This window comes from Gopherus evgoodei, chromosome 21, assembly GCF_007399415.2.
Source record: "Gopherus evgoodei ecotype Sinaloan lineage chromosome 21, rGopEvg1_v1.p, whole genome shotgun sequence".
NCBI classification, from domain to species: domain Eukaryota; kingdom Metazoa; phylum Chordata; order Testudines; family Testudinidae; genus Gopherus; species Gopherus evgoodei.
The window spans coordinates 5,666,728-5,685,341 of record NC_044342.1 but is presented as its reverse complement, the minus strand read 5'-3'; the positions used below and the strand labels follow the sequence as shown (position 1 = coordinate 5,685,341).

At 63.2% G+C, this 18,614-nt stretch overlaps 1 long non-coding RNA gene across 1 annotated transcript in view; it reads left to right on the top strand.

Moving 5' to 3' along the window:
• Positions 1-16,454, top strand: part of LOC115638197 — a 208,019-nt gene extending 191,565 nt beyond the window's left edge. The window contains exons 4-7 of the long non-coding RNA XR_003997402.1: positions 5,750-5,891; positions 6,917-6,922; positions 10,825-10,831; positions 16,444-16,454. This is a non-coding gene — a long non-coding RNA (uncharacterized LOC115638197). The remainder of the gene's footprint in view (positions 1-5,749; positions 5,892-6,916; positions 6,923-10,824; positions 10,832-16,443) is intronic.
• Positions 16,455-18,614: the final 2,160 nt, after the last annotated feature.

The window sequence follows — 18,614 nt, the reverse complement described above, 5'->3', positions numbered from 1 at the left end:
ATGCCCACAAGTTTGGCCCTTGTGCTTGCTGCCACACCTTTCCTCTGGCCCACACGGCGCTTGAAGAAAGGAGTGCCAGGGCCAGGATTAATAGTCAGGGCTTGGCAGGAGGGAGGGTGGAGCCCAGCCTGGAGTCCCTCACACCTTCCCTCCTCCGGACACCTAGAGCAGAGGCGGCTGGTGCTGACAGCTCCAAGGGAAGGTTTATAAGCCACAGAGCAACTGAAGGCGGGTCAAGAGGAGGGGAGGACCATGCCCTTGCATGGCCAGCAGACAGCCACAAAGACCCCCGGCCAGGCTGCTCCCTGCCATACCAAACACCCACTGAAAGCGACCCACAGACCAGCATGCAGGGCAGCTGGTGATGCTCTGTGGCCAACATCAAAAGAAGGTAGGAAAGCAGGGCCAGTCCCCTGGTGTGGCCTCAGTCTGTTCCCACTCACAGTGCTCACTTTTGCAGTGGGGCAGGTGATTTTACCCCAAGAGGCTTTTCCCCAGCTGGCAAGAAGCAGAGAAACACTCAGGCTCCCAAGGTGCTATTTACCAACCCCCTCAAGCACAGGGGCAGGTGCACACTTGGAAGAGGGAAACTGCTCTACACGCTGGCCCGGGCAGCCGCCCATTTTCTTTGGCAAGTCAGGAAGGGCAAAGGCTAGACTGGAAGCACCTGCGGCTCATGCCCCAGCCTTTGTGACACCCAACCCCCAACTCCTTCCCAGGCTCTAGCTGAAGCCAGAGCATTGGCCTGAGCCACCAAGAAGAGGTTCCAGCCCTGAAGGGAGCAGGACTTTCAGCACGAAGGTAAAACTGCAGCAACACAACCATGAAGCAACTTGAACTCTGAATGCCTGCTCTGAAGTCAGACATCTTATCCATTAGGCCACATGAGAAAAGCCCCTCCAAGCACTTCTTTAGAAAAGGCAGACACTGTGTTTCTCAGGTCTTCTACTGATGGGGGGCTGAGACTCTCTGGGCACAAGAAGCAGAGTTCCCAGCGACACGTGAGAATTAATTCTATGGAGCCAGGTGCAGGACTTTGGCAGGGAGGCTCAGGAGTGGGGGATTGGGGTGCAGTGGACGGGCTGGCTGTCTAGGTGAGGAGATTTAGTGACCCTCAGGTGCAGGAGAGAGGAAAAGAAGGAGGAATTGGCAGTGGCCATGGACAAGAAGAGGAGGCTCTTAGCAAGCCTGGCTAGCTCAGTCAGTAGAGCATCAGGCTCTTAATGGGAGGGGCTGGGGTTTGAGCTGCTGTCCAGGGACTCAGCTTTTAAGTTGCCTTGTGTGCCAGGAGCCAAATGATTCCTGGTGGTGCCCAGAGCCATGTGTGGGACAGAGAGGCTGAGACTTGTGGCACCTGCTCTGCGGCAGGGATCCTGGCAGCTCAGACTCAGGGAAGGCTTCTGCGCTCAGAGGTGCTGACTTTGAGAGTTCCCAGGCAGTGCTCAATGCCTGCTCCACCTCAGGCCCTGCCCCCAAACCATCAAATCTCTTCCCATCCCACCCTGCCCCACTTCTTTCTCTCCTCACTCCTCCAGCACACCCCATCAATGGCCAGCAGGAGGCGCTGAAGGAGAAGAGGAGGAGCTTATCAGCCAGGCCTGCTAGCAGGTGGGAGGTGCCAGGGCAGAGTTGGCTGCTGGGCACCCTTTTTTTTTCCTCTCTGTTGCTTCTGCAGCCCCCATGGATTCGCTGACTTGGCTCCTTTCACACGCTAGAGAGAGAAGCAGAACCAGGGCTATGGCTGATCTATGGGGCACTAGGTGAGTGCCAGAGGCTTCAGGTGCTGAGAAGTGGTGTCCCAGGAATCTCTATGAAAGGAGCAGAACAGGATTTACTTGGGGTGGGGAGAGAATTGAGAGTGTCTCAGGGGGTTGTTGAGGGGTATTGCCCGGGTTAGAGAGTAGCTAAAACACAGGCCTCACTGTGAGCAGGATTTGAACCTGCACAGGAGAACCCTATTGGATTTCAACTGTAACACCTTAACCACTCGGCCATCACAGCTGTGAGCACAAAACTGCCCCACTGCCAGAGAAACTGGTAAAGAATCACAATGCCCAGGTGTGAAGTCATCTGAACTACAGAATTCCCACAGCAAACCTGGCTCCCAAAGCACAGGGGGGATTTGGGTTTGTTCTCTTTGCTCAGCCATGTGCAGTCGCACAGAGAGCGCGTTTAAAAGTCTCCCCTCCCACAGAGCGGGAATGGGAAATGATTCTCAACTTGAAGCTTGATGTGAATGAGGATGTCTGGACCACAGGGCCAGGGACTGGCCTTTGCTATAGAAACCAGTGACACACGGAACCAGGCTAAGGAAAATGTTTCCTGGAGTCAGTAACTGGAATAGCAGCAGTATTGTGCAGAGAAATGTCTCACAAGAGGAGTCAGCGCATTGGTGGTTCAGTAGCAGAAGTCACAGATACAGCGGGGGAGGTCTGTGGATCGGGAGTGAGGGGCACTGGCAGAGCAGTGAGAGGGGAGCCCAGGGCTGGGATAACAGGGGCTGTGGGTCAGGACAAGCAGTTCTGCGCAGAGTGTTCAGAGGTGCCCTGTATCTGCCCTTTCTCTGCACCGTCCCTGCTCCCAGAATGCACCAGGCCCTGGACTGAACTCTTCCCCTGCAGGCTGAGCTGGTTTCGTTTGCTGTGATCCTGTTGGATGGGCAGGGGGGGAAGTGACAGTCCCAGCCCACAGCCAATGCCCCCCTGTCACCCAGCACCCTTGGCCCTGGATCCACCCAGCCTAGTAGAGAACTCAGCAGGGCAGGTCAGCCAGGAGCTGTGCCCTGCCAGGCGCTCAGGGATATCTACCCTGCAGCTGGGGGATCTCCCCAGCGTGGTCCATGGGAGCTCACGCACTAATGGGGTAGCGGCAGCAGCTGCGTGGTGGGTTGGGCTGGTGACCCGGGTCCATCTCCTGGGGTCGGTTGGGTTCATGCTCAGACGACTGGCCCAGTTACCGGCCGAGCCCCCCAGCCACGCTGCTGCTGTTAGCGCACTAGCCTTGGGTGGAAGCTGCTGGCTGGCTGGACCCTGAGGGTGGATCCGGCACTAGGGGAAACCCTCCGGCCTGGAGATTCGTTGCCGAGATTCCTGGGAGCTGCCCATCCCCATGGCTTGTGTGGCTGTCCCTGGGGGCCCAGCAATGGCTCTGGAGGGTGACTCGCGGCACCTGGGGGGAGGTGATCCAGGCAGCGGGCAGCTGGGGGGTCTGACTTACTGATAAAATTGGTCTCTTCATTCCCTGGTGCTCGGCAGCCTGGGTCAATACCGACACCTCCCAGGAACAGGTCGGGGTTGGGTGGGGTTAGAATTTCCCTCCAAAGCGATTTTAGGGTCTGATCCTGCAAGTCCCCCATGTACTCAGTACAGGATGGGTCCAGGCACCTCACTCGATCCAGTGCTGGCGTGTACAGCAGAGAATTGGAAGCGGCAAATCAGTGGGTCATATAAAGAGACTAGAAATACAAGAAGTTACTTTTGAAAGGAGAAAAGAAAAAGACGACATTCCCGAGCTGTTTAATAGGGCGAACTGCCCCTTGCAGGCTGCGAAGGGAAATCTCAGGGGTTGTGTTCACCTGTTCCCAGGGCTGTGTCCTCAAGACAGATTTGTGGGAGAAAGGAAATCACCACCGAGAGAGGAGTTGGGCTCAGGGTGGATTTTTGTGCTTTGGCAGGGAATTTAGGATCTGGGACTGGAGCCTTAAAGAGGGAGCGGGTGAAGGCTCCCCTCTGCTTTCAGGCTGAAGGAATCCTGGGTTTGGTCAGTCCATCCGGGGGGGTCACATCGCTCCCAGGCAAAGAGAGGAGGAGAACTCCCCCCACAATGACACATGCAGATCCTGGAGAAGAAGAAAGAGACAAGAGACCACTAGGAGGTGAAGGTGACTGAGGAGGGGAATCCCTTGTGCATGTTACAGAACACTTGGGAAGCTGTGGCCATTCAAACACACTGAGCTTTACTAACGAGCAAGGCCAGACTGCTGTGACTCGGAGAAGGGTTTAGGTGTCATAATGAACAAACAACTCAGCATGAAATGCCCGTGCGATGCTGTCGTTGTCCTTGGATGTACAGACAGGAGAACAGTGACTAGATATAGGGCACTAGTGTTATCTCTGTATAACATTGGTCAGACCAACACTGGACTCTTGCACACAGTCATCTTGGCCACATTTTAAGATGAAGAACGAAAAATTGGATGGGGGGCAGAGAAGAGAAAAAAAAGTGCTGAAAAGTTGCCTTCCAGTGCAAGACAAGAGCTCAGTCTGCTCAGTTTATCACAGAGAAGACCAAGAGGTCACTTGATGACAGTGTGTAAATCCCCTCCCAAAGAGAAAATTCTGGGTACTGAAGGGTTCTTTAACCCAGCAGCAAAAGGCAGAACAAGAACCAGTGGCTGGAAATTAATGGCAGAGAAACTAAAATGAGAAATAAGGGATACATTTGCAATCGGGTGATTAAACATTGGAACAAAGTACCCAGGGCAATGATGGATTCTTCACCCCACATGGGGGTGGCAAGAGGGGACAGTAGGGGCTGAAGAAAGTGCTCTCGGGTGAGATAGAACACCATTTCTCTCCGGTGCTTGGCTGGTGGCCTTGCTCTCATGCTCAGGGTCTCCCTGATCTCCATTGCTGGGGTCAGGAAGAAATTTCCCCCAGCTCACACTGGCAGGGATGTTGGAGTTTTTGTCATCCTCTGTGGCATGGGGCACAAGTCACTTGCCCAGATCAGCTGGGTACCTCTCACCAAATCCACTCCAGTGCAGGGGCCTCCAGTATTGGTACCCCTCTGCCTCTCCTATGCTCCGTCTGTGGCACACAACGGGATATTCTCCTAAGGGCTGGAATATTTTGATTTAATCCCAGTGGTTGGGCTCTGTGCAGGGGTGACTTTGTGGCCTGTCACATGCATGGGGGTTAGACAGGATTATTTAGTTGTCTTGACTGGCCTTAAAATCTAGACATGGATGTTCTGGCTACAATGTTGCAGTGTCTGACTCGTGGTCTCTCCAGCTCCCAAGGGCCTCGTTCCAATCGAATTCCAGGCCAGGATTCAGAGACTGGCAGCTGCAGGGCAAGGCAATGGGGGCTGGTGGGAGTCACTTTGGGGCTGTCACTAGCCACAGAAAACAAAACCTCTCCCAACATCCCGACTGCTGCCATCAGGGCATCTGGCCGTAGAGGAGCCGGGTCAGCGCCCCCCGTGGAAGGAGTCGGGGGGATGGAAACCCCCAGGATGGGGAGTTGTGTGTTTCAGCCGTGTTAGTATCACTCAAACACATGCACAGTACCCACACGCAGAGCCAGTTCATTCTGTAAAACCCCCAGACCCACGAGGGACGTGTTAATCTCAGCACAAGTTCTGCTTTAACCCATTAGAAATAACCCTGTAATTATTGTGGCGTCTCAGTGCCAGAGGACGCCAAACCCCTGAGCTGTCAGTAGAGCAGCCCGGGCCTGTGGGAGCCGGGCGGGGGGGCCACAGGGCAGAGGCAGCGTGGAGTGAAAGGGCTTCAAACCCCCCCCCAGATGGGCCTGGGGGGGTAACGAGGGGGCTGAGCTGTCTCTTTCCCATCCTCCCAAGGATTGCGGAGACAAGCAGGTGTGAGCCCCGGGCTCAGATTTCTAATTGTAGCTGTGATGGCAGAATGGGAGGAGGGTTGAAGCCGAAACCCTGGGGTGCAGGAGTAGCGAGAAGAGGAGCCTCACCACCATTGCTTTTTCTTTTCCTCTTGTGTTGTGTTTCATAGCAAGGGAAAAGAAGTCGCGGGGACGGAGTCCAGCCCTGAGGTGAGATGGAAAGTGAACAAGAGCAGTGACAGCGTGAATCCTGTTGATGCCAGGCAAGAGCTGCCCAACTGGGACGAGAGTAACCGTCTCTGTCGGTGAGATGTGTATCTGGTTTGGGAAGGGCTCTGGTCACAGCTCTCCTGGCTCCAGGCACGGACTTCCCGTTACCTGGGTGTGGGTTTCCGGACTATCTGTGGCTTCAAGGGAGATGATGTTGCCATTTGTGAAAGCTGATCATCTCTCTGGCCAGGAGTGGTGTGTGCTCCCTAGCAGAAAGTTGGATCCATGAGGGTGACTCCCTGTTGTGAATTTCTTTCGTCCTCCTAGGTTTCTCTCTCTGTGTTGGCCAACTTTCACTCAAACTCTCTCTGTCTCTCCTTTCATGGACAGCTGTCATGTTCAGTTGCCTGCATTCTCTTCCTCTGCTCCCCCTCCCCCAGTCTCCTATGGGCTCAGCTGGGTCTATCTACCCACGGGCAGGGTCTCTGCCATACTGGGAAGGATGTGTCCTGCCTGCCAGGATAAGGGGGTTGCTCCTCCCACCCCCTATCTTCCGGAAGACCTCATTGCTGTAACAGGTCACAGTGTGAGTGGCCATTCATGTCTTTGGGGCTGTGAGGTCTGAGAGTGAGAGGGGTGGGCTCACGGTCATGGCTTTGGGCAGAGGAGAAGTGGGGCTGGGATTAGAGATGCCCCTTTCACCCGCTAGCTCCATTACTGCATCACTCAAAAGCCTCGCTCAGGGTCCACTATGCTTCCTTGTGCTGGGCACTGCAGGGACAATCAGAGGGACAGCAGGATGCATGAGGAAATAGATGAGTGTGTGAGGCAGATGGGTGAAGGGGTGTGTGTGGCATACACTGGGGATGGATGGGGGGTTGAGGGTTGGACAGACAGCAGGACAGATGGAGAGCTGTAGGGACGGATGGTGGTGTCACAGGCTGGACTTGTGATGGGTTCAGCTCATGGCCACTGACTCTGTCATCTCCTGCCCCCATCTGCCCGTCTGACTCTGCCCCTGTTTCTTGCAGGCAGCACTCAGCAGAGTCTGGCCCTGTTGTTACACTGGTGCCTACATCCAGCGCACACCTGTGTGTAATGTGCTGCTGGAGAGCTCAGGCAGGGAGAAGCATGTGGCTCACGGCTGCTTAACCAGCTACTACAAAGAGTGCCGCAGATCTCCCCCTCCTTGGGCAGCAAGACCCTGGCCTGGGGGTTCCCTGTCCCTCCTCGCTGCCAAAGCAGCCTGCTCAGCGCAGAAACCGAGGTCACCTGTCTCCGCCCAGCCTCTAGCTGGAGCTGCTCCAGCCCCGAATTGCTGGTATCCAGCCTGGCCGGAGTTGGTGCGATGTCCTAGCAGAGTCCGTTCTTTCTCCCCGGGAGATTATGATTTTCCCCACTGCAGTTAGTTGCTCTTTCTCCACTTCCCCATAGCCCCTCCCCAGTGATAGTGACCTCTGCTGGCCAGGCACGGGAGTGTCCTGTAGGTGCCTTCTTGTAGGAGCAGTGACTCCTGGTGGCGAGGGACAGCAATGCCTGGCATGTATCCCCCCTGGCATTGCTGCAGTGACCCCTGGTGGCAACTGAGGTCAGTTGTCTATGTGACCCCACTACTGCCATTGTGCCTGTGAGTGCTGGTGGGTAGGTGAGGCAGGGCCTTGTATGTATATCAGCCATTGGGGAGAGCCCTCTGCGTATCCCACTCTCATCTCGGTGACTCGTGTTGCCCAGGTGGCGCAGTCCCTGTGTGTATTTACTTCCCCCAACCCCTGCATTGGGCCTATGACCACTGGTAGCCAGAGGAGTCAGTGCCCAAGGTGTATTCTTCACCTCCCCCAAGGTGGCAGGGTGCCTGGGTGGCTGTGTCAAGCAGTGCCCTGGGTATCTTCCAACCCCTTTGTGGCAGTGAGCCCTGCTTCTGGTGTGTATCACTCCCCCACTAGGGATGTGCACTGGTGGCCAAGTATGGCAGTGCCCTTTGTGTAGCCCCCTCTCTCCCCTCCCCCCTCCGCAGGGTGACCAGATAGAAAGTGTGAAGAATTGGGATGGGGTGGAGGATAATAGGCACCTACATAAGAAAAAGGCACCGAATATCAGGACTGTCCCTATAAAATCGGGACATCTGGTTACCCTATCCCCTCTACCCCTGTGCCAGGTATGGCAGGCACTGATCCCTGGCATCCCTGTGGGGCAGTACCCTCTGTCTATCCCCCAATTGGGGCAGTGACCCCTGCTGGTCAGGTGGGGCAGTGCCCTGCTGTGTGTGTCCCCTATTTAGGTAGTGACCCCGATGGCTAAGTGAGGCAGTGGCCTTTGATTTCCTCTTCTCTCCCCAGCCCCCTCTGTCTCTGGGGTAGGGCCCCCAGTTGGGGCACTACTCGATGTGTATCTCTACTAATTGGAGCAGTGACCTCCCCATGGTGCCCTGGTGTGGCAGTGTCCTATTGGTATCTCCCTCCCCCTCTCCCCACGCCATTGTGGTAGTGGCCACTTCAGGCAGTGGCCCGTTTATCATCTCCCCCCAACCAGCACCATAGCAGCAGTGCCACCTGGTGGCCATGTACGGCAGTGCCCTGCCTGTATCCCCCCCAACCATTGCTGCAGTGACCCCAGGTGCCCAGTTTGAGTAGTAGCCTGTGTGTACCTCACCTCTCGGGGCAGTAACGTGTGGGGCCAGCTAAGACAGTGCACAGTCTGTGACGTCTGGTGGCCACGTAGGGCAGTGGCCTGTATGTACCATCTACTCTGGAGAAGTGACCCATCTCCAAGGGTCCCACCCGTCGGGGCCCTAACCCCAGCTCCAGGGGCCCAACCTGTGCGGGTCCTGACCCCTGCTCCAGGGGCCAAACCCGTGGTGGCCCAAACCTAAACTCCAAGGGCCCCACCCATGCAGGCCCTTGACCACAGCTCCAGGGGCCCCACCCGTCGGGGCCCTGACCCCAGCTCCAGGGGCCCCATATGTGCAGTCCCAGACCACAGCTACAGAAGCCCCACCTGTGGGGGCCCTGACCCCAGCTCCAGGGGCCAAACCCGTCAGGGCCATGACCCCAGCTCCAGGGACCCAACCCGCAGGGGCCCTAACCCCAGCTCCAGGGGCCCAATCAGTGGGGGCCCTGACCCCAGCTCCAGGAACCCAACCCGTGCGTCCCCTGACCCCAGCTCCAGGAGCCCAACCCTTGCAAGCCCTGACCCCAGCTCCAAGGTCACAGCCTGTGGGGGCCCTGACCCCAGCTCCAGGGGCCCCAACCGTGCAGGCCCTGACCCCAGCTACAGGAGCCCCACCCATGGAGGCCCTGACCCTAGCTCCAGGAGCCCCACCTGTGCGGGCCCCGACCCCACCTGCAGGGGCCCCACCCGTGGTGGCCCTGACCTAAGCTCCAGGGGCCCCACCCGTGCGGGTCCTGACCCCAGCTCCAGGGCCCCAACCCTTGGGGGCCCTGACTCCAGCTCCAGGGGCCCTCCCCGTGGGGGCCCTGACCACAGCTCTAGGAGCACACCCCGTACGGGCCCTAACCCCAGCTACAGGGGCCAAACCAATTGGGGCCCTGACCCCAGATCCAGGGGCCCAACCCGTGGGGGCCCTCACCCCAGCTCCAGGGGCCCCACATGTGGAGGCCCTCACCCCAGCTCCAGGGGCCCCACCCATGCGGGCCCTGACCCCAGCTCCAGGGCCCCAACCCTTGGGGGCCCTGACTCCAGCTCCAGGGGCCCTCCCCGTGGGGGCCCTGACCACAGCTCTAGGAGCACACCCCGTACGGGCCCTAACCCCAGCTACAGGGGCCAAACCCATTGGGGCCCTGACCCCAGCTCCAGGGGCCAAACCCGTCAGGGCCCAGACCCCAGCTCCAGGGACCCAACCCGCAGGAGCCCTAACCCCAGCTCCAGGGGCCCAATCAGTGGCGGCCCTGACCCTAGCTACAGGAACCCAACCCGTGCGTCCCCTGACCCCAGCTCCAGGGGCCCAAACCTTGCGAGCCCTGACCCCAGCTCCAAGGTCACAGCCCGTGAGGGCCCTGACCCCAGCTCCAGGAGCCCCACCTGTGCGAGCCCCAACCCCAGCTGCAGGGGCCCCACCCGTGGTGGCCCTGACCTTAGCTCCAGGGGCCCCACCCGTGCGGGCCCTGACCTCAGCTCCAGGGGCCCCACCTGTTGGGGCCCTAACCTCAGCTCCAGGGGCCCAATCCGTGCGGGCCCAGACCCCAGCTCCGGGGGCCCAACCTTGGGAGCTCAGACTCCAGCTCCAGGGGCCCAACCCGTGCGGGCCCTGACCCCAGCTCCAGGGGCACAAACTGTGTGGGTCCTGACCCGAGCTCCAGGAGCCCATCCCGTGCGAGCCGTGACCCAAGCTCCAGGGGCCCCACCCGTGTTGGCCCTAACCCCAGGTACAGGGGCCAAGCCCGTGTTGGCCCTGACCCCAGCTCCAGGAGCCCAACCCGTGGGGCCCTGGCCCCAGCTCCATGGGCCCCACCGATAGGGGCCCTGACTCCAGCTCCAGGAGCCCAACATATGTGGGCCCTGACCCCAGCTCCAGGGCCCCAACCCGTCAGGGTCCTCACCCCAGCTACACCGGCCCAACCCATGCTGGCCCTGACCCCAGCTCCAGGTGCCGAACTCGTGGAGGCCCTGACCCCAGCTCCAGGGGCCCCACCCGTGGGGGCCCTGACCCCAGCTCCAGGGGCCCCAATCGTGCGGGCCCTGACTCCAGCTCCATGGGCCCAACCTGTGGGGGCCCTGACCCGAGCTCCAGAGCCCCAACCCGTGCGGGTCCTGACCCCAGCTCCAGGGGTCCCACCCGCGGGGGCCTTGACCCCAGCTCCAGAGCCCAACCCGTGGGGACCCTGACCTCAGCTCCAGTGGCCCAACCCGTGCGGGCCCTGACCCCAGCTCCAGGCGCCAAACCCGTGGGGGCCCTGACCCCAGCTCCAGGGCCCCAACCCATGCGGTCCTGATCCCAGCTACAGGGGCCCCATCCGTGGGGGCCCTGACACTTGCTTCAGGGGCCCAACCTGTGCAGGCCCTGACCCCAGCTCCGGAGCCCAGACGTTGTGGGCCCTGACCCCAGCTCCAGGGTCCCAACTGTGTGGGCCCTAACCTCAGCTCCAGGGCCCCAACCTGTGTGGACCCTGACCCCAGCTCCAGGGGACCAACCTGTGGGGGCCCTGTCCCCAGCTCAATGTGCCCCACCCGTAGGGGCCCTGTCCCCAGCTCCAGGGGCCCAACCTATGCCGAACCTGACCTCAGCTCCTGCGGCCCCACCCGTGCGGGCCCTGACCCCAGCTCCAAAGGCACAACCCGTGTGGGTCCTGACCTGAGCTCCAGCGGCCACACCCGTGGGGACCCTGACCCAAGCTCCAGTGGCCCAACCTGTGCGGGCCGTGCCCCAGCTCCAGGCGCCAAATCCGTTGGGGCCCTGACCCTAGCTCCAGGGCCCCAACCCGTATGGGTCCTGATCCCAGCTCCAGGGGCCCCATCCATGCGGGCCCTGACACTAGCTCCAAGGGCCCAACCCGTGCAGGCCCTGACCCCAGCTCCAGGGGTCCAACCTGTGCGGGCCCTGACACCAGCTCCAGGGTCCCAACTGTGCGGGCCCTAACCTCAGCTCCAGAGGCCCAACCCGTGTGGACCCCTGAACCCAGCTCCAGGGGCCCAACCCGTGCGGGCCCTGACTCCAGCTCCAGGGGCCAAACTCATTGGGGCCCTGACCCCAGCTCAAGGGGTCCAACCCGTGGGGGCCCTCACCCCAGCTCCAGGGGCCTCACCCGTGAAGGCCCTGACTCTAGCTCCAGGAGCCCCGCCTGTGCGGGCCCCGACCCCAGCTCCAGGGGCCCCACCCGTGGTGGCCCTGACCTAAGCTCCGGGGGCCCCACCCGTGCGGGCCGTGACCCCAGCTCCAGGGACCCACCCGTCGGGGCCCTAACCTCAGCTCCAGGGGCCCAACCTGTGCGGGTCCTGACCCCAGATCCAGGGGCCCAACCCTTCGGGACCCTGACCCCAGCTCCAGGCGCCAAACCCGTGCGGACCCTGACCCCAGCTCCAAAGACCCAACCCGTGGGGGCCCTGACCCCAGCTCCAGGGGCCAACCCGTGGCAGCACTAACCCCACCTCCAGAGTCTGAACACGTGGGGGCCCTGACCCAAGCTCCAAGGGCCCCAACCATCCGGGCCCTGACCCCAGCTACAAAAGCCTGACCCGTGAGGGCCCTGACACCAGCTCTAGGAGCCCCACCTGTGCAGCCCCCGACCACAGCTCCAGTGGCCCCACCCGTGGTGGCCCTGACCTAAGATCCAGCGGCCCCACCCGTGTGGGCCCTGACCCCAGATCCAGGGGCTCCACCCGTAGGGGCCCTAACCCCAGCTCCAGGGGCCCAACCCGTGCGGGCTCTGACCCCAGCTCCAGGGGCCCAACCCGTGCCGGCCCTAACCCCAGCTCCAGGGGCCCACCCCGTGCGGGCCCTGACCCCAGCTCCAGGGGCCAAACCTGTGGCGGCCCTGACCCCAGCTCAAGGGGCCAAACCCATGGGGGCCCTGACCCCAGCTCCAGAGGCCCAAAGCGTGGGGGCCCTGACCCGCGTTTCAGGGGCCCAACCCGTGACGGCCCTGACCCCAGCTCCAGGGGCCCAACCCATGCGGGCCCTGACCCCAGCTCCAGGGACCCAACCCGTGGGGAGCCCTGACCCCAGGTCCAGGGGCCCAACCCATTGGGGCCTTGACCCCAGCTCCAGGGTCCCAACCCGTGCGTCCCCTAACCCCAGCTCCAGGGGCCCGACACGTGCGGGACCTGACCCGAGTTTCAGGAGCCCCACCCGTGGGTGCTCTGACCCCAGCTCCAGGGGCCCCACATGTGCGGGCCCTGACCACAGCTAAAGGAGCCTCACTCGTGGGAGCCCTGACCCCAGCTCCACGAGCCCCACCTGTGCAGGACCGGACCCAAGCTCCAGCGGCTCAGCCCGTGGGGGCAAGGACTCCAGATCCAGAGGCCCAGCCCATACGGGCCTTGACCCAAGCTCCAGTGGCCCAACCCGTGGGGGCCCTGACCCAAGGTCCAGGGACGCAACCCGTTGGGGCCCTGACCCCAGCTCCAGGGGCCCAAACCGTGCGGTGCCTAACCCCAGATCCAGGGGCCCAATCCGGTTGGGCCCTGACCCCAGCAACAGGGGCCCAACCCGAGGGGGCCCTGACCACAGCTCCAGGGGTGTAACCCGTGCGGGGCCTGACCCCAGCTCCAGGGGCCAAACCCGTGGGGGCCCTGACCCCAGCTCCAGGGGCCCAACCCCTACGAGTCGTAACCCAGACTCCAGGGACCCAACCCGTCGGGGCCCTGACTCCAGCTCCAGGGGCCCAACCTGATCGGGCCCCGATCCCAGTTCCAGGGGCCCAACCCGTGGGGGCCCTGACCCCAGCTCCAGGGGCCCAACCCGTGCAAGGCCTGACCCCAGCTCCAGGTTTCCAACCCGTGTGGGCCCTGACCCCAACTCCAGGGGCTCCACCCGTAGGGGCCCTAACCCCAGCTCCAGGGGCCCAACCCGTGCGGGCTCTGACCCCAGCTCCAGGGGCCCAACCCGTGCCGGCCCTAACCCCAGCTCCAGGGGCCCAGCCCGTGCGGGCCTTGACCCCAGCTCCAGGGGCTCAGCCCGTGGGGGCAAGGACCCCAGCTCCAGGGGCCCATCCAGTATAGCCTTGACCCAAGCTCCAGGGGCCCAACCCTTGGGAGCCCTGACCCCAGCTCCAGGTGCCCAACCAATGTGGGCCCTGACTTCAGTTCCAGGGCTCGAACCCGTGGGGGCCCTGACCCCCGCTCCAGCATCTCAACCCGTGCAGACTCTGACCCGAGCTCCAGGGGCCCAACCCGTGGGGGCCCTGACCCCAGATCCAGGGGCCCACCCCGTGCGGGCCCTGACCCCAGCTCCAGGGGCCAAACCTGTGGCAGCCCTGACCCCAGCTCAAGGGGCCAAACCCATGGGGGCCCTGACCCCAGCTCCAGAGGCCCAAAGCGTGGGGGCCCTGACCCGCGTTTCAGGGGCCCAACCCGTGACGGCCCTGACCCCAGCTCCAGGGGCCCAACCCATGCGGGCCCTGACCCCAGCTCCAGGGACCCAACCCGTGGGGAGCCCTGACCCCAGGTCCAGGGGCCCAACCCATTGGGGCCTTGACCCCTGCTCCAGGGGCCCAGCCCGTGCGGGCCTTGACCCCAGCTCCAGGGGCTCAGCCCGTGGGGGCAAGGACCCCAGCTCCAGGGGCCCATCCGGTATAGCCTTGACCCAAGCTCCAGGGGCCCAACCCTTGGGAGCCCTGACCCCAGCTCCAGGTGCCCAACCAATGTGGGCCCTGACTTCAGTTCCAGGGCTTGAACCCGTGGGGGCCCTGACCCCCGCTCCAGCGTCTCAACCCGTGCAGACTCTGACCCGAGCTCCAGGGGCCCAACCCGTGGGGGCCCTGACCCCAGATCCAGGGGCCCACCCAGTGCGGGCCCTGACCCCAGCTCCAGGGGCCAAACCTGTGGCGGCCCTGACCCCAGCTCAAGGGGCCAAACCCATGGGGGCCCTGACCCCAGCTCCAGAGGCCCAAAGCGTGGGGGCCCTGACCCGCGTTTCAGGGGCCCAACCCGTGACGGCCCTGACCCCAGCTCCAGGGGCCCAACCCATGCGGGCCCTGACCCCAGCTCCAGGGACCCAACCCGTGGGGAGCCCTGACCCCAGGTCCAGGGGCCCAACCCATTGGGGCCTTGACCCCAGCTCCAGGGTCCCAACCCGTGCGTCCCCTAACCCCAGCTCCAGGGGCCCGACACGTGCGGGACCTGACCCGAGTTTCAGGAGCCCCACCCGTGGGTGCTCTGACCCCAGCTCCAGGGGCCCCACATGTGCGGGCCCTGACCACAGCTAAAGGAGCCTCACTCGTGGGAGCCCTGACGCCAGCTCCACGAGCCCCACCTGTGCAGGACCGGACCCAAGCTCCAGCGGCTCAGCCCGTGGGGGCAAGGACTCCAGATCCAGAGGCCCAGCCCATACGGGCCTTGACCCAAGCTCCAGTGGCCCAACCCGTGGGGGCCCTGACCCAAGGTCCAGGAACGCAACCCGTTGGGGCCCTGACCCCAGCTCCAGGGGCCCAAACCGTGCGGTGCCTAACCCCAGATCCAGGGGCCCAATCCGGTTGGGCCCTGACCCCAGCAACAGGGGCCCAACCCGAGGGGGCCCTGACCACAGCTCCAGGGGTGTAACCCGTGCGGGGCCTGACCCCAGCTCCAGGGGCCAAACCCGTGGGGGCCCTGACCCCAGCTCCAGGGGCCCAACCCCTACGAGTCGTAACCCAGACTCCAGGGACCCAACCCGTCGGGGCCCTGACTCCAGCTCCAGGGGCCCAACCTGATCGGGCCCTGATCCCAGTTCCAGGGGCCCAACCCGTGGGGGCCCTGACCCCAGCTCCAGGGGCCCAACCCGTGCAAGGCCTGACCCCAGCTCCAGGTTCCCAACCCGTGGGGGCCCTGACCACACCTCCAGGGGCCCAAGCCGTGCGGGTCCTCACCCCAGGTCCAGGCGCCAAACCTGTTGGGGCCCTGACCCCAGCTCCAGGGGCCAAACACGTGGAGGCCCTGACCCCCGCTCCAGGGGCCCAACCCGTGCCAGCCCTGACCCCAGCTCCAGGGGCCCAACCCATGCGGGCCTTGACCCCAGCTCCAGGGACTCAACCCGTGCAGGGCCTGACCCCAGCTCCAGGGGCCCAATCTGGTGGGGCCCTGACCCCATCTCCAGGGGCCACCCCATGCGGGCCCTGACTCCAGCTCCAGGGGCCAAACCTGTGGGGGCCCTGACCCCAGCTCCAGAGGCCCAATGCGTGAGGGCCCTCACCCCCGCTCCACGGGCCCAACCCGTGCCGGCCATGACCTCAGCTCCAGGGGCCCACCCCGTGGGGGCCCTGACCACAGCTCCAGGAGCACACCCAGTGCAAGCCCTGACCTCAGCTCCAGGGACCCAACCCATGGGGGGCCCTGACCCCAGCTCCAGGGGCCCAACCCGTAGGGGCCCTGACCCCAGCTCCAGGGGCCCCATACGTGCGAACCCTGACCCCAATTACAGGAACCCCACCCGTGGGGGCCCAGACCACAGCTACAGGGGCCCCACACGTGCAGGCCCTGACCTCAGCTCCAGGAGCCCCACCTGTGCGGACCCCGACCCCAACTCCAGCGGCTCAGCCCGTGCGGGCCTTGACCCCAGCTCCAGAGGCCCAGCCCGTGCGGGCCCTTACCCCAGCTCCAGAGTCCCAACCCGTGCAGGCCCTGACCCCTGCTTCAGGCTCCGAACTCGTGGAGGCCCTGATCCCAGCTCCAGGGGCCACAACCGTGGGGGCCCTGACCCCAGCTCCAGGGGCTCAACCCGTGCGAGTTGTGACCCCAGCTACAGGGGTCCCACCCTTGGGGGCCTTGACCCCAGCTCCAGGGGCCCAATCCGTTGGGGCCCTGACCCCAGTTCCATTTTCCCAACCCGTGGGGGCCCTGACCCCAGCTCCAGTGGCCCATCCCGTGCAGGCCCTTGTCAGGGACTCTAACCCCGACGGCAAAGTTTGTTGTCTGACCGCAAGAGAGACAGGCAACACCAGCAAGGTCCGATCAAAAGCTCTTTATTGACAAGTGCACGCATCAATAGAGAGCAGCTCGTCTCCAGAGAGAACCAGCCCCCTCTTTACATCTTAGTATAAGCCTATATAGACAGTTCCATCGCGTCATAAATTATTCACTGGAGCAACCCACCCCTTTCTTCTAACAACTAGAAACTAGACACCTTTAGTATACATGCATGCCTAAAGTTAGAGATGTAGGGGAGTTAAAAACAAACAAAGAACAAAACCAGGGAGTGAAAACAAGGAGGCTGGGAAACTAGGGCTCTTATCAGTTCTTCGAAGGAGCTGCCCGAACACAGCACATCTGGTACTATGCCAGGAATGCAGCTTCTCTTTTATCTCACTTTTTCCCAGCGCTTGTGAGACATGCTGCTGCTTCTCAGTGTTTTCCACTCAGGGATTACCCACAAACCTCTGTTAGCCTGACTTTGGTCAGGTTGGCATACCTGGTTTTGTCTGCTATATCTTTATTCAGGCCTAACACCCTGACTCCAGCTCCACGCGCCCAACCCGTGCGGGCCCTGACCCCAGCTCCAGGGGCCCAACCCGTGGGGGTCCTCATCCCAGCTCCAGGGCCCCAACCTGTGGAGGCCCCGACCACAGGGGCCCGGACCTCAGCTCCAGGGGCCCCAATCGTGCAGGCCCTGACCCCAGCTCCAGGGGCCCAACCTGTGGGGGCCCTCACCACAGCTCCAGGGGCCCAAACCGTGGGGCCCTGACCGCAGCTCCAGGGGCAACACCCATGGGGGCCCTGACCCCAGCTCCAGGGGCTCAACCCGTGCCGGCTGTGACCCCAGCTCCAGGGGCCCCACCCATGGGGGCCCTGACCCCAGCTCCAGGGGCCCCACCCGTGTTGGCCCTGACCCCAGCTCCAGGGGCCCCACCCATGTTGGTCCGGACCCCAGCTCCAGGGGCCTAACCCGTGGGGTCCCTGACCTCAGATCCGGGGCCCAACCCGTGGGGGTCATGACCTTAGCTCCAGGGGCCAAACCCATGCGGGCCCTGACCTCAGCTCCAGGGCCTGAACCCGTGGATGCCCTGATCCCAGCTCCAGGGCCCCAACCCTTGTGGGTCCTGACCCCAGCTCCAGGGGCCCCAACCATAGGGGCCCTGACCCCAGTTCCAGGGACCCCACCCGTGTGGGCCCTGACCCCAACTCCAGGGATCCCACCCGTGCAGGCCCTGACCCCAGTTCCAGGAGTCCAACCTGTGGGGGTCCTGACTCCAGCTCCAGGGCCCATCCCGTGCGAGCCCTGACACCAGCTCCAGGTGCCGAACTCGAGGGGGCCCTGACCCCAGCCTCAAGGGCCCAACCCATGGGGGACCTGACCCCAGGTCAAGGGGCCACAACCGTGGGGGCCCTGACCCAGCTCCAGGGGCCCAACCCATGCGGGCCGTGACCCCAGCTCCAGGGGCCCAACCCGTTAGAGCCTTGACCCCAGCTCCAGGGGCCCAACCCGTGCGGGGCTTGATTCCAGCTCCAGGGCACAACAGGTGCGGGCCGTGACCCAAGCTCCAGGGGCCCAACCCGTGCGGGCCCTGACACCAGCTGCAGGGGGCCAACCCATGTGGGTCCCGACCCAAGCTCCAGTGGCCCAACCTGTTGGGGCCCTGACCGGAGCTCCAGGGCCCCAACCAGTGGGGGTCTTGACTCCAGCTCCAGAGGTCCAACCCATGCGAGCCCTGACCACAGCTCCAGGGCCCCAACCAGTGGGGGCCCTGACCCGAGCTCCAGCGGCCCAACCCGTTCAGGCCCTGACCCCAGCTCCAGTGGCCCATCCTGTGCGGGCCCTGACTCAAGCTCCACGTGCCCAACCCATGGGGGCCCTGACCCCAGCTCCAGGGGCCCAACCCGTGGCGGACCTGACCCCAGGTCCAGGGGCCACAGCCGTGGGGGCCCTGACCCAGCTCCAGGGGCCCAACACATGCGGGCCATGACCCCAGCTCCAGGGGCCCAACCCGTTAGGGCCCTGACCCCAGCTCCAGGGGCCCAACTCGTGGGGGCCTTGACCCTAGCTCCATGGGCCCCACCCATAGGGGCCCAAACCCCAGCTCCAGGGGCCCAACCTATGCGGGCCCTGACTCCAGCTCCTGCAGCCCCACCCGTGCGGACCCTGACCTCAGCTCCAGGGGCCCAACAAGTGCGGGGCCTGACTCCTGCTCCAGGGGAGCAACCCATGGGGGCCCTGACCCCAGCTCCAGGGGCCTTAGCCGT